Genomic DNA, 13,421 nt, shown 5'->3' with positions numbered 1-13,421 from the left:
CCCATCAACCCCAACCAGGGAGCAAGAAGCTGAAATCTGTGAATTGCCCACAACCCAAAGGGAAGTCTTTTGAGAGCTGCATGGTAAGCTCAGAGCTAGTATGTTATGACTAGAGGCATCAAGCATGAGCTTTGTGGAGAAGCGTATGTTTATCACTTAATAAACTCTTCCTCCTCCATCACTTCGGCTTTTTTCTTTCTTTCCTTTTTTCTTTTTTCTTATTCTTTTTTTCTTTTTACTGAGTCCTTTTGTGATATGCCTCACTGTGGCTTTGAACTCCACCTTATCAAACAAAATAGCTGCATTCTCTCTAGTGCTTAAATCGCAAGGAGTAGACATAGGGATTTGCTAGCTCAAAGCATGTCCCATCTTTAGATCCTCATGTCCAGGAGGGCATTCTAGCATGATAGGAAAGACATCAAATGGGCCAACTTGACAAATCATAGCAACAACGACAACTATTCTTGTCACCACTATTTTATGAGACTAAAACAAAAACACAACTCCCAGCTCTACAGATGCGACTGTTTTCTGGGAGATTCTTGCAGCTTCCTTATTCACTTCTGGTGTCCAGAGATGTGATGCAGCTTGCCAGTGCTTGCAGCATGCAGCTTGCGGGTCACCAGCACGCAGAGAGCTGCAGGATGAGAGGGAAAGATAGACACAATCATTTTGCCAGAGCTTCCCTACTTAGTCTCCTCACAAGAGACATAGGCCAACAACCTCTAACAGGTCCATGGTCCCTCGGACAATCCTACCTTCCCTCAGCTTCCAGTTCCATATCCGGTCAGGATTTTTTTTTTTTAAGATTTTATTTATTCATTCATGAGACACACATAGAGAGAGAGGCAGAGACAGAGGCAGAGGGAGAAGCAGGCTCCATGCGGAAAGCCCGATGTGGGACTCGACCCCAGAACTCCAGGATCATGCCCTGGGTCAGGAATCTTAACATAAACATCAAGCCACTGTCTTCAGCAAAAGCAGCCCCAGGGGCACAGATAGAAATAATTGGGAAATACCCACCCACCCCCCTCAACGTTTTTTCCTTGAGGTGCTTTCAGCAGTGTTCTCAAGGACAGACCCATCTTTGAATGACATTTTTCTTCCCAGACCCCATTCTTTTTCATCTGGCTCTCCAATCCCTTATTTGAACTGTGAGGATCAAAAGCCATGTCTGGTTAATCTTCAGGAAAAGCAGGCCTTCCCAAATATGATAAGAAGCCAGTTAAAATGGTCTGGGTGTTAAAGCAACCCCAGTGGAAGGATTCTAGCTAATAGATACCATCCGTATCCCCAGAGTGAGTGTGTCTTGTCCAGCTTTCAACCCCATCATCTCTGTGCTATTGGTCTTGTGGCTCATCCCTGAGTACATGCCTGGGGTTCCCAGGACACAGACCGATTGGTTGTGCAATAAAGACGTTATGAGAAACTCTCGTCTCTCTCTTTTCCTCAGGGCCTGAAATCAGCAAGCCAAAAAGCTTTTTATCCTAATATAGAAAAGAATTAGGCAGCAGATGCTTCTTCACAGCAGCCTGCATGCTGAGGAGAGGGGGAAAATATGGCGCAGTCCTCCTTTGGCAAGAGTTTAAGGCTGAATCATCATGGGAGGGTTTGTGGTGAAATGACATTTTTCTTTCAGATAGTGGAATGATTATCACTGGGCTATGGACATCTAGTCCTGAGTGATTTTGGTGAGATCTACTCTTTTCACCACATAAAGAGTCTGTCTTTGGCTCCCAGGAAACAAAACATCTAAGAGTATTATTGTGGGAGGAGAACGGATAGAAGGAGACCCTGGAAAAAAAAAATTGGCCAAGATCAAGAAGTGAGGAGAGCCAACCAAGTAATGAAGAGGATTTGTTTTCTTTTTGAACTAAGGGTGGGGATTGGGTCATATGTCCATAATTGTGAAAACAAAAGGTCACTCGAACGAACACTTTCCCAGAGGCCCCCATGAGACAAGCTACAAAATCAATTCTGTGTCATCCGACTGAAGACCACCAACGGGGGGTGGGATCATTGTTTAGGCTTGATAAGTGAAAGTACAATTTTATATTACCTCATTACTCAGAGGCTTCTTGAGATCAGAAAGGGAAAGGGGGACAGCAAAAGGGAGACTGTAGTGAGGAAGACCCTTCAATATTAGATTTTTCCATTTTACTGCTTTAGGTCTTCATTTATGCCTGACAATTGCAATAGATAACTAATTTGACCCTTGTTATCCATCTCATTTTTTAATTAATCAATTCTTCCAATTGGCCCTTGTTCAATCTTTCTAAAAGATTAAATTGTCTCCCATAATCTTTTCCCATTGCTAGCTCCCTATAAACTATCAGGAGAAGTCGATCCTCTTCAGCCTGGGTATTTACAAAATATGCTCCCTGACTCTTCCTACTACCTCCCTCTAGGGCTGCAAACAGTCCCTCTGATCCAATGTTACTTTCTTCTCACTCTTCTTGGGAGATGTCACCTTCATTTCTATACATCCAAAACCTCGATCATCTTGTTCCTGTCAACAGTATGCTCTGCCTTCTGTACATCTGTCTATTGAGAAGTTTATTCTCCAAACCTCTTCTTCAAGGTTATCTTCAGTGCTTCTCCAGTTGCAGACCATGTATCTCTGATTTCCTACCATGGCCAATGTTTACGCTTTTGTAACATTTGCATTTCATTCAGCCTTATTTGGATTCTTGCAGCATTAGTGCATATTTGTGCAGCGCAACTTCTCCAAGGAGAGTGAAACTCCTCTGCAACAAGACTGTGCCAATCGAGATTCTTATACTCCACATAGTATCTCAAGGACTTCATGCAAACATTCAAAATAGTTTTTCTCCAAAGCCTTTCAGCTTGTGGCCTTTAAAACTTCACCTCTAGGCTTTGGGAATGGAAAAATAAGTCCAAATGAGGCAAACCTCCAGAAGCCCTTTTAGGGTCATCATCAACGACTTTATGCCTCGACTTCTCTCCTCCTCACTATTCTAGAGTTCATAGGATCACTGAGCTAGCCAGGACACTGGATAACATCCAGCTGAACACTCTCACTGTAGGGATGAGTCTGCAGCAGGTGGGAGAGGTCATGCACCTTGACTGAAGTCACACAGTGTTTAGAATAGGGACTGAGAAATGACATGTCCAGACCCATGGTTCAGTCATTTCTTTCCTGTTTGTGGTATCGTTTTACACCCTAGCGTTCCCATAGCTGCCGAGCCAATAAATACTGTTAATTTGATTTCAGGAAACAAACAACAAAAATGAAAAACAAAAACCTCCAAGCAAACTAAAGCAAGAAGGAGGGAAAATAAAATGTAGGGTTTGTCTAAGCAAGCCTTCTGCTTTTCAGTTATGTCTGCCATGCTTCAGGCCCCTGGTGCGTGCTTGTCAGTTCTGATCATGTTTCTTTGCACTTTTATTCTGTTTCAATCTTTTCTCTTTGGTGTTTCAGAAGTTGCTTTGGATCTAATTAACCACTTTGCTTATATCACTAATAATGCTCCATTGTCAACAAAGGGCCACGTTCTGCCCTCTGTGTAGTTGAGTTGCTCTTACACTGTTCTGGCCCCTCTCAGAGAGCGAAAGCCAAAATGCAAGGCCTAAGGGAAGATACTACCCAAAGGCCATGCCTCTGGAAATGCTGAAATACCCAAAAGTAGACAAATGCTTACCGTGTAAGAAGAAGAGTAGATGCACCTCAGAAATGTTCTAAGTCACTACTTTCATGCTTTGGATGCCAAGAGGCATTTCTTGGAAGAATAAAATTAAAATATCAAAATAGTTTTAAGGAAAGAGTTCTAAAATAGAATCAAAAGTCCTGAAATCCAGTTCTCGATGAAGCCTTTGGTCATTAATTTCCTTGAGTGTCAGTTTTCTTGTAAGATGAGAATTACTCTGTTCAGCACAACTCATATATTTGCTCTTATTGTCAGAAGTATACATACAAGGGCACAGAAATTTTATTTACATATTACATTTACTTTTTCTGGGCTTAAAGAAGATTGTTCCCTGGGCTAGGGTTTATTTTACTGGTTGTGCTGTACAGATTTTCCATGTGCATTAGCCAGGAAGAAAAGAGTAGTAGGAGTCCCATTGCTGAAATGTGGGACTTACCAAGCAAGCTGCAGGACAGATGGAATCGACCATCGAGTGCGCAACTTTTGATTCTTTATGATTCTCTGCTGCCTTTCCTCCATTTCCCTCTGCTCCCCACATTCCATCACCCTATTCTGCTCAAACAGGCCACTTGTTTTATCCTCCAACCAGTTAGTTCCATAACTGATATGAATGACTTAGGAGAGATACAGCACCTCACCACACGCAACCATATATGAACCTGACAGCCTCTGTGGAGATGGATGCACACAAGATAATGATAGAGCAGTAGACAAATAACTAGCAGTTTGGCTTATTTACACTGAAGGAGTTTTGCACTGCGGGGTAGTTATGTGCCCACTTTTTGTACCTTCATTGTAGCCACTGATTTAGTCCACTTAATGCTTCACTTTGAGTTATTCTGAGATTGCCACACACAGTCTCATGGTAAGAGACAATCTTAGTGTGGAGCAAAAATCCTCATTTCCTCTCTCATTACCTTTAGGATCACTATGGGGCAAATATAGTTAGTGTCTCTGCAAAGCACGTTTTTCTTTTCATATGTACAAAGGTTGTCCTATTAACAAAATAGTTACTTGTAATCTAAGTAGGTCTCAATTTCCACTTTTTTTTAAAAGAGAAATCTTTTTTTTAAAAAAGATTTATTTATTTATTTGAGAGAACAAGAGGGAGAGAGAGAGTATGTGTGTGTGTGAGCAGGGGGAGAGGAAGATGGAGAGAGAGAGAGAGAGAATCTCCAGCAGACTCCCACTGAGCATGGAGCCCAATGTGGGGCTTTATCTCAAGACCCTGAGATCATGACCTGGGCCAAAATAAAGAGTCAGACAGAAGCTCAATGCACTGAGCCACCCAGGCGCCCCTCAATTTCCACTTTTGAGTACTTTATAGTAGACTAAATTGTTCAGGGATAAGATATGGGCAAAATGAACCAAATGAAACAAGTCATTATAAAATTTAAAATATAATATGTGCCATTTGCAATAGCTCAAAAATTGTCAAATATCTCGAACAGATGTGCAAGACCTCTGTACTAAAAAACTAGAAGCTCTGTTGACAGAAATCAGAGTCTGTAAATAAATAAAAGCAGATTCCATGTTTACAAAAAGTTTTCTTGTTGCTGGGGTATTGCTGTGGTGGGGTTGTCAAGTTTATTCAAAAACATATATGTCAATGAAATGCTACCTTGAAAAACAAAGTCAGAGGACTTGTGCTACCAGATACCAAGACTTATTGTAAAGCTGTATAATTAAGACAGTATGGGATTGACTTACTGACAAATAGACCAATGGAACAGAATAGAGAATCCAGAAATAAACCCACAAATATACAGTCTCTTGAAATATATAACAAAGGTGTCACTGCAATGCAGTGAGGGAAAGGATTATATTTTCAATGAATGGAGTTGGGTGAGGTTTATATTTATAAAAGGAAAATCAATATGATTTATAATTCAACGTGGTGTATAGATCTGAATGAGAAAAGTATGAACCCTAAGGCCCCAAGAAGATAGCAGAGTATTTCCATGTAATTTGCATAGGAAATTATTTCTTTTTTTTAAAGATTTTATTTATTTATTCATGAGAGACACACAGAGAGAGGGGCAGAGACATAGGCAGTGAGAGAAGTAGGCTCCCTGTAGGAAGCCTAATGAGGGACTCGATCCTGAGACTCCAGGATCACACCCTGAGCCAAAGGCAGATGCTCAACTGCTGAGCCATCGAGGCATCCCAGGAAATAATTTCTTAAATAGGATTCAGAAAACACCGCTTATAAGGAAAATTTTGGTAAATCGGGAAAAATTAAAATTAAAACACATGTTCATTAAAGGACCATTAGAAGAGTGACGGGGCAAGGTACAGAGAGGGGGAGTCTAGTGACAATGCATATATATCACAGAAGACTTATACCAGAAATACATAAAAAAAACTCCTGTGTGTTAATAATGAAAAGACATGTCAGTAGAAAAATGAGCTCAGGATTTTAACAAGCCCTTCCAAATAACACATCCAAATGGCCTATAGACATATGAAAATTGTCCACCTTCATTAGTTGTCAAGGAAATTCTAATTAAAACTAAAATGTGAAAGCCCTTTCCACCCATCAAATTGACTAAAATAACAAAGGCTGACAAAAACCAGGGGATTATGGGGACACAGGACAACTAGAAGCTTCCCACACTTTGGATGGGCGTGTGAATTGATAAAGCCACTTTAAGAAACAGTTTGGCAGTATCTACAAATGTGTATAAGGCGCATACTTTATGACCCCAAAGCATGTGCTCAGCAGAAATGATTATGTATTTGTGACAAAGCAATGTTGGTCATGGTGCTATTTGTGAGAGCCAAATATTAATGGTCACTTGATATATTTTAGATATATAAATGGAACTCTGCAAACACACTGTAGAGTAAAAAGAAGCCAGACACAAAAGAAGACATGCTGTATAATTCTGGCTAACCCGGACAATGGAGAAAGAAGCCATAGAGTGATTACTTTGGAGAAGATTGCATGTGTGGGCAGGGCCAGGGAGTCTTCGTGGGTACCTGTTAATGTTCTATTTCTTTAAAAAAAATTTATTCATTCATGCAAGACACACAGAAAGAGGCAGAGACATACACAGAGGGAGAAGCAGCTCCCTGAGGGGAGCCCCATGTGAGACTTGATTCTAGGAACCTAAGATCATGACCCAAGCCAAAGGCAGACACTCACCAGTGATCCACCCAGGTACCCCAACGTTCTATTTCTTGATCTGATTGATGGTTATGGGGCTGTGTGCATTTTGTGCAGATTCACCAAACTTTTTTTTTAACTTTTCTGTATATATATATTATACTTAAGTAAACATTTAAAAGAAAAAAAAAAACAACCAGATCGCCTATTCCTTAATTCTGCTATTGACTCCAGATTATTTTGTCCCATTATTGTTGCTCTCTAAAATTGTTGTGCAAGATTGATGCAGTCTATAGAACTTGGCTTGAAGTAATCAGGAAATTCCAACTTTAAAGCTTTTGTGTTATTGTCTTTTAAAAAACAACACACATACAATCAAGCTGTCAAGGACCCTGCTTGTCTACCAGAGATAGGGAGATTCAGATCAAGAAGAGAATTTTAATATGGTCATGCATTATCTATAACCTGTAGGATGAATAAAGATAAGAATTAGAGTGAACTTAGCTGAAAATAGCCTTGCGATAAAAAAAAAAAAATCACTTTATTTCAATGACACTCACTTCGTGATTTTTATCTGGGTTTATTTAATTCCTCAGCCCAAACCAAGATGACTTGTTTTTTTGTTTTGTTTTGTTTTGTTTTTCCTTTCCTTTCTTTTCATTCTTTCTTTATTTTTTAGGTTTTCTTTTTTATTTCTTTCTTTTCTTTTCTTTTCTTTTCTTTTTTTTAAAGTTCTCCACTTCTGCAAGGTCAAAGTAACCTATGGAAATGGAGTTGCCCTTCTGGTTTCTTGCATGATGTTATTGAAGCCACAGCTGGGACAGAAAGCAGATGTGAGGCTAACAGTACTGGTAGCCTGAACTACTTGTTCCGAACTTGAATTTCGAAAACACTGTTCGAAGTGACTCTGACATTATTTTGATTTACTATTCTTACAAACAGCTCTTTCTCAGACTCACAAGCTAGCCACATAAATTAAACAAAGCCATGTCTCCTTGAAGGATTGATGAGGGAGACAAGGAAGACACATATCACCCTACCGGCAAACACTTGGTGTAGGGTTTTTACAGAAAAGGTTTCATTTCTGGTCATTGCCAGATTGAAAGCTTTTGTCCTTAATTTCTAAGCGATGCTCTCCTCAGTCAGTTTAAATACTAGGTGAAGTTCAGTTTATTTGCAGGCATCCCCTACAATAATCATTGGATTGCTCTTTCATTCCCTTCCTGTTTCTCTTGTCTTTTTGGTCCTCAAAGTATAAGGACAGAGCCACTTTGAAGCAATATCCCAAAAAGGAGAATAGACATGCAAGCATGTTTTAGTATCATATTGAAATTTCTAGGTAAGGAAATATAAACCTGAAAAAGTGAGTGATGAGAGGGAGACCCATCGTTCTCAATGTAATCTTAGGACATAGAACCAATGACATCTTGTAACTCAGATTCCTTGAAGCGGTAATAAGGGTGAAGGGTGGATAAGTGGGTGGCCACTGTCGTTTAACCAAAGGTCCCACTGTAGTTTAATGAGTGCCTGTAGAAACTTCAGTTTCCTGGAAATGGGGGTAGGTATTAACCAGACCGTGTTAAATTTACTGTGATGAGTCAAGTTACTCACTGGAGATGAATCTGGAACTATTGTCCTCTAATTTAGCAAGTAATAAACTGAAGTTGTTAGAGGAGGACAAAAATGATATTTAGTAAAAGACACTTCACAGAAGGTTCATAAGAAAATGCAAATTCAATTTCTAAAAATTGTCATAGCTATAATTGCATTTTTTTAATGCAATGAGGCTGCCCTAGTAGAAAACTCACACCCAACAACCTAGCCTAGCTCACTAACAAACCAGTTTCCCCTGCCTTTTAAGAGACAATAGCTGATTCTTTCGATCTGTTGGTTCCTGGACAGGAGTCTACCTTCTCTGAATTTTTTTCCATATTTAGATTCATAGCACTCTTTTCAGTCTTACCAGACAAACTTGATATGCCGACTCACTGCAACATATATCACCATATGGCCTAAAACTAATAACTGCCTCTCCGTCACCCATAACACGACAGTGTTTGATCACATGGCACAATGATCATTTTTAAGGCATGAAGAAAGGCACAGGTGCATTAAACTATTGACATGAAACACATCCTCACTGCAGATGGAATGGTTAAGCCAAGGTTCAAACCGGATTCTGGTTAGGTGGAGATGTTTGGTGTACCTCCCAATTCTGATAGAGTTATTAGGAGGCAGTGCTGGTACTTTGTGGAGTGTTCATGTATATGATGCCTTTGCCTGAGTACTTTAGCCAAGATGATTGGGCATTCATTGTGTTCCATTCCATTAAATAAGGAATTGGGAAAATCATGTGCTCTGTTACATTGTGTATCTGTCATGTAACATTTTAACCAAGTAAATGACTTTATGAATCTATATTTGCAAATAATTAGTACTATTGGTGAGCCAGAAAACTTAGAAGTAACTTTCATCTTAATGTATTTGTAAATTACATGTCACTGTAATTTAGACATTACTGAGGGGTTAGACAAGTTATTCCTTGGGTGGAAAATGAAGAGTCCCTGACTCTGACCCCAGGTTTCTAATACTGCACTTGGCTTAGTGCACTTGGAAGCAAAATCACATATACTGTAAAACTCACACTTGCATCTCATAATCTGTCCATTAGTAAATAGTTTCCAAGCAAAATGAAATTTGGTTTAATATTTTATAGATTTGATTTATGTAGTTGACTGAGAGAGACAGCACTGGGGGGCAGGGGGGGTGCTGCAGGCAAAGGGAGAAGCAGGTTCCCTGCTGAGCAAGGATCCCAACGTGGGGCTTGATGAGGGTACCCTGGGATCATGACCTGAGCTAAAGACAGATGCTTAACTGACTGAGCTATCCAGGAGTCCAAGCTTAATTTTTAATATATGCTTGCAAAAGGCAAAATGACAAGAGTATGAGCTGGTGCATCAGAGCAGAAAAGCAAAGGATTATATGGATTTACAGAATCCAAAGATGGAAAAGAGAGTTGTGATTTATGTCACATTAAGAGACTGAAATCTGGGCAGCCCGGGTGGCTCAGCGGTTTAGCATCACCTTCAGCCCAGGGTGTGATCCTGGAGTCCCAGGATCGAGTCCCATGTCAGGTTTCCCCCATGGAGCCTGCTTCTCCCTCTGCAGCCTGTGTCTCTGCCTCTCTCTTTCTCTCTGTCTCTCATGAATAAATAAATAAAATCTTTTTTTAAAAAAAGAGAGAGACTGAAATCCAAAGAAGTTCAATTACTTGTCCAAGTTCCTAGGACTACAGTTGTCTGCCCTTGCTCATGGTTTCACCTTCTACGATTTCAGTGACCCAAGGCCACCCACAGTCTGAAAATATTAAATGGAAAATTTTGGAAATAAACAATTCATAACTTTTAAATTGTGCATTCTGAGCTGCATGATGATAATCTCGCACTGTCCAGCTGTATTCTGACCAGGACAGGAATCATCCCTTTGTCCAGCATCTTAAGAGACTCTGTGTCTCCACTCTGCATCCGTTGCCATCCCTTAGCGACTTAGCAGCCAGCTGAGTTATCAGATCAACTGTCACAGTATCACAATGCTTATGTCCAAATAAACCTTATTTTACTTAATAATGACCCCAAAGACCAAGGGCAGTGATGCTGGTGTTTCAAATATGCTTCCATTAAGTGGAAAGAAAAAATGTTCCCCATTTAACAACAGTTAAAACAACAGTTTATGTTGAGGTTGCCAAGATCTATGGTAGCTTTTACTACAGTATTTTGTTATAATGTTCTATTTTATTATGAGTTATTGTTGTTAATTTCTTACTGTACCTAATGCATAAACTTTATCATAAGGAAAAAAAACCAGTATATACAGGGTTTGGAACTAACTGCAGTCTCAGGCATCCACTGGTGTTCTTGAAACATATCGCCTGCAGATAAGGGGGCACCAGTGTAGACAGGTACAAAACCAAGAATAAAAGAGAGATCTATCTTTTCATTTCCAGTCTCGTTTCTTACTCTACCACACCATGTTTCCCTTAGAATATTAGATTTTCATATTGATAGCTAACACATCTTAATCATATAATATGGACTTTCTTCCTAGTGATTGTTAGGAAAATACATTTATGTGAAAAAATAACACTATTTTACTGCAGTGGTTCTGGGTTTTGGCCGAAAGTAACAGTCTCCATACTCCCTTGCAACTCAAATTCAGAATGTGTTACAATCCCTTGGAGACCGGTTTTGCTGTGGGGCCTTAAAGAATTTAGATGGTCAGTAATGAGTCCAGAAATAAACTTGGTAACTAAACGATGGTACACTGAATCCCCACGTAATGTGAGGCTATGGGTCCTCTGCCAAGAGTGGGGTCTGTGATGTTTGGCTCTGTACGTTTCAGCACAATGAAATCCAGGGCAGGGAGGACAACTGAAGCCCTCTTAAATTATAAATAGATCCCAGTTGTGGAGAATCCTTCTAAAGTTTCTGGCAATTTCTTAAAATATATTATTCATATTGCCACATGATATGGGTAGAGCCCATTTCAGCTAACTCTTACATTAAGTGCTAGAAAGCTAAATGAGGCCACGACTCTTTTCTTCAATTACAAATACCAATTAGATGTATTTTACTCATAATTACCAAGTGGTCATCTACCCAAATGGCTTGGATTCATGCATTTATTGACTCTAAGAACCGGCTATACCTTGTGATACAGAAAAGGAGAAGCAGTTCAGTGTGGAAGAACTGTGAATGGGCCACACTGGGACCTAACTCACACATTCATTCATCCAGTTAATATTTCTTAAGTAAATACTGTTTTTTCACAAGGAACTCACAGCCTAATGACAGAAACAGATAACCAAAGAGTCAAAGAAACAGACAATTACGTAAAGGTAAGTACCCTGGTGGAGCTTCCCAGCAGACAGGTTGGAGATGCTGAGCTCAGAGGTGAATGAAATATTTTCAGGTTTGTTCATATGGGAGAGAGTAACCAGAAATGTGACAATTCTTACAAATGGTACCAGAATCCATCATTAGGTGGAAATTATGGTTTTTGGAAAATATAATGTAGGTTCTTGGGAAAGAAGGTTCTTATTGATTGGTGCCAAGGTTTCCAAAAATAAAGCTAGACTGTTCTGGTTTTTGGGGTGTGTGTGACTCAGTGGAGGGGAGGGGTATGCAGTGTGGGGAAGACAGTGAAGATTCCAGAGCACTCTGAAGTATGGTCTGTAGAATTCTAGAGGTCCTCGATACTGCCTCGGGGGGTGGAAAAGTCTAAACTATTTATAAAATAATGCTTAGATTTTATTTATTTTTACTCATGGCCTTGTCATTTATACTATTGGAACAAAGGCAGCTGTGGGTAAAGCTGCTGGTGCCTTAACATGAATCTCAGGAATGGCACCAAGCATTTTTTTAAGCCGATTTCATTTAAAAATGTCTTCAATGAGGCCGTAAAGAAATGTTAATTTTATTAAATCTTGATTCTTGAGCATATTTTTCACTTTAAACGTGTATCTCTGGGAATGGCTAGATTTTCTTCATAAACTTCAACCAAAACTATTATAGTAGATAGGATCCAGAAACAGATGCAAGAATCAACCATCCTCTCATTTAGGACCCTGGAAAACTGTGTGGAGGTTCCTCAAAGAGTTAAAAATAGACCTGCCCTACGACCCAGCAATTGCACTGTTGGGGATTTACCCCAAAGATACCGATACAGTGAAACGCCGGGACACCTGCACCCCGATGTTTCTAGCAGCAATGGCCACAATAGCCAAACTGTGGAAGGAGCCTCGGTGTCCATCGAAAGATGAATGGATAAAGAAGATGTGGTTTATGTATCCAATGGAATATTACTCAGCTATTAGAAATGACAAATACCCACCATTTGCTTCAACGTGGATGGAACTGGAGGGTATTATGCTGAGTGAAGTAAGTCAGTCGGAGAAGGACAAACATTATATGTTCTCATTCATTCGGGGAATATAAATAATAGTGAAAGGGAATATAAGGGAAGGGAGAAGAAATGTGTGGGAAATATCAGAAAGGGAGACAGAACGTAAAGACTGCTAACTCTGGGAAATGAACTAGGGGTGGTAGAAGGGGAGGAGGGCGGGGGGTGGGAGTGATTGGGTGACAGGCACTGGGGGTTATTCTGTATGTTGGTAAATTGAACACCAATAAAAAATAAATTTAAAAAAATTAAAAAAAAAAGAATCAACCATCCTCTATTCATTATAATACATGTGAAAAAGGTGTGCAAACATGCAAAATAATGCCACATGTCATATCCCATAGAGTCGTTGTGTTGCCCAATGTAGAGGACAATTACATGTGATTGTTCACATTTAAATTCATCATTAATTAATAAAACAAATAAAATAATCAATTAGATATTCAGTTTCTCAGTCTTCCTAGGCTCATTTCAAGTGCTCAACAGCCACAATGTGCCCAGAGGCTGCCATATTAGTATTTTAGAACTAATTCCCAGTGTTCTGGAAACATTCCCAGTATTCCCAGTATTCTGAAGAGTTCTATTGGGTACCAAATATGTGTATGATGGTGACTTTTTGGTCTGTGTTCCTATGTTAAAGACAAATTTTAAGGAAAAGAAACTGAATCATATTTCTATTGGAATGT

At 39.6% G+C, this 13,421-nt stretch overlaps 1 long non-coding RNA gene across 1 annotated transcript in view; it reads right to left on the bottom strand.

Moving 5' to 3' along the window:
- Nucleotides 1–461: 461 nt before the first annotated feature.
- LOC119878961 overlaps nt 462–13,421 on the bottom strand; it is a 29,762-nt gene continuing 16,802 nt past the window's right edge. Inside the window, exon 2 of the long non-coding RNA XR_005387256.1 lies at nt 462–637. This is a non-coding gene — a long non-coding RNA (uncharacterized LOC119878961). The remainder of the gene's footprint in view (nt 638–13,421) is intronic.

Source organism: Canis lupus, unplaced genomic scaffold (genome assembly GCF_011100685.1).
Source record: "Canis lupus familiaris isolate Mischka breed German Shepherd unplaced genomic scaffold, alternate assembly UU_Cfam_GSD_1.0 chrUn_S2154H2354, whole genome shotgun sequence".
In the NCBI taxonomy this organism is placed as follows: Eukaryota; Metazoa; Chordata; class Mammalia; order Carnivora; family Canidae; genus Canis; species Canis lupus.
Note: the sequence above shows the minus strand (reverse complement) of the source record. Positions and strands in the feature narration are given on the sequence as shown.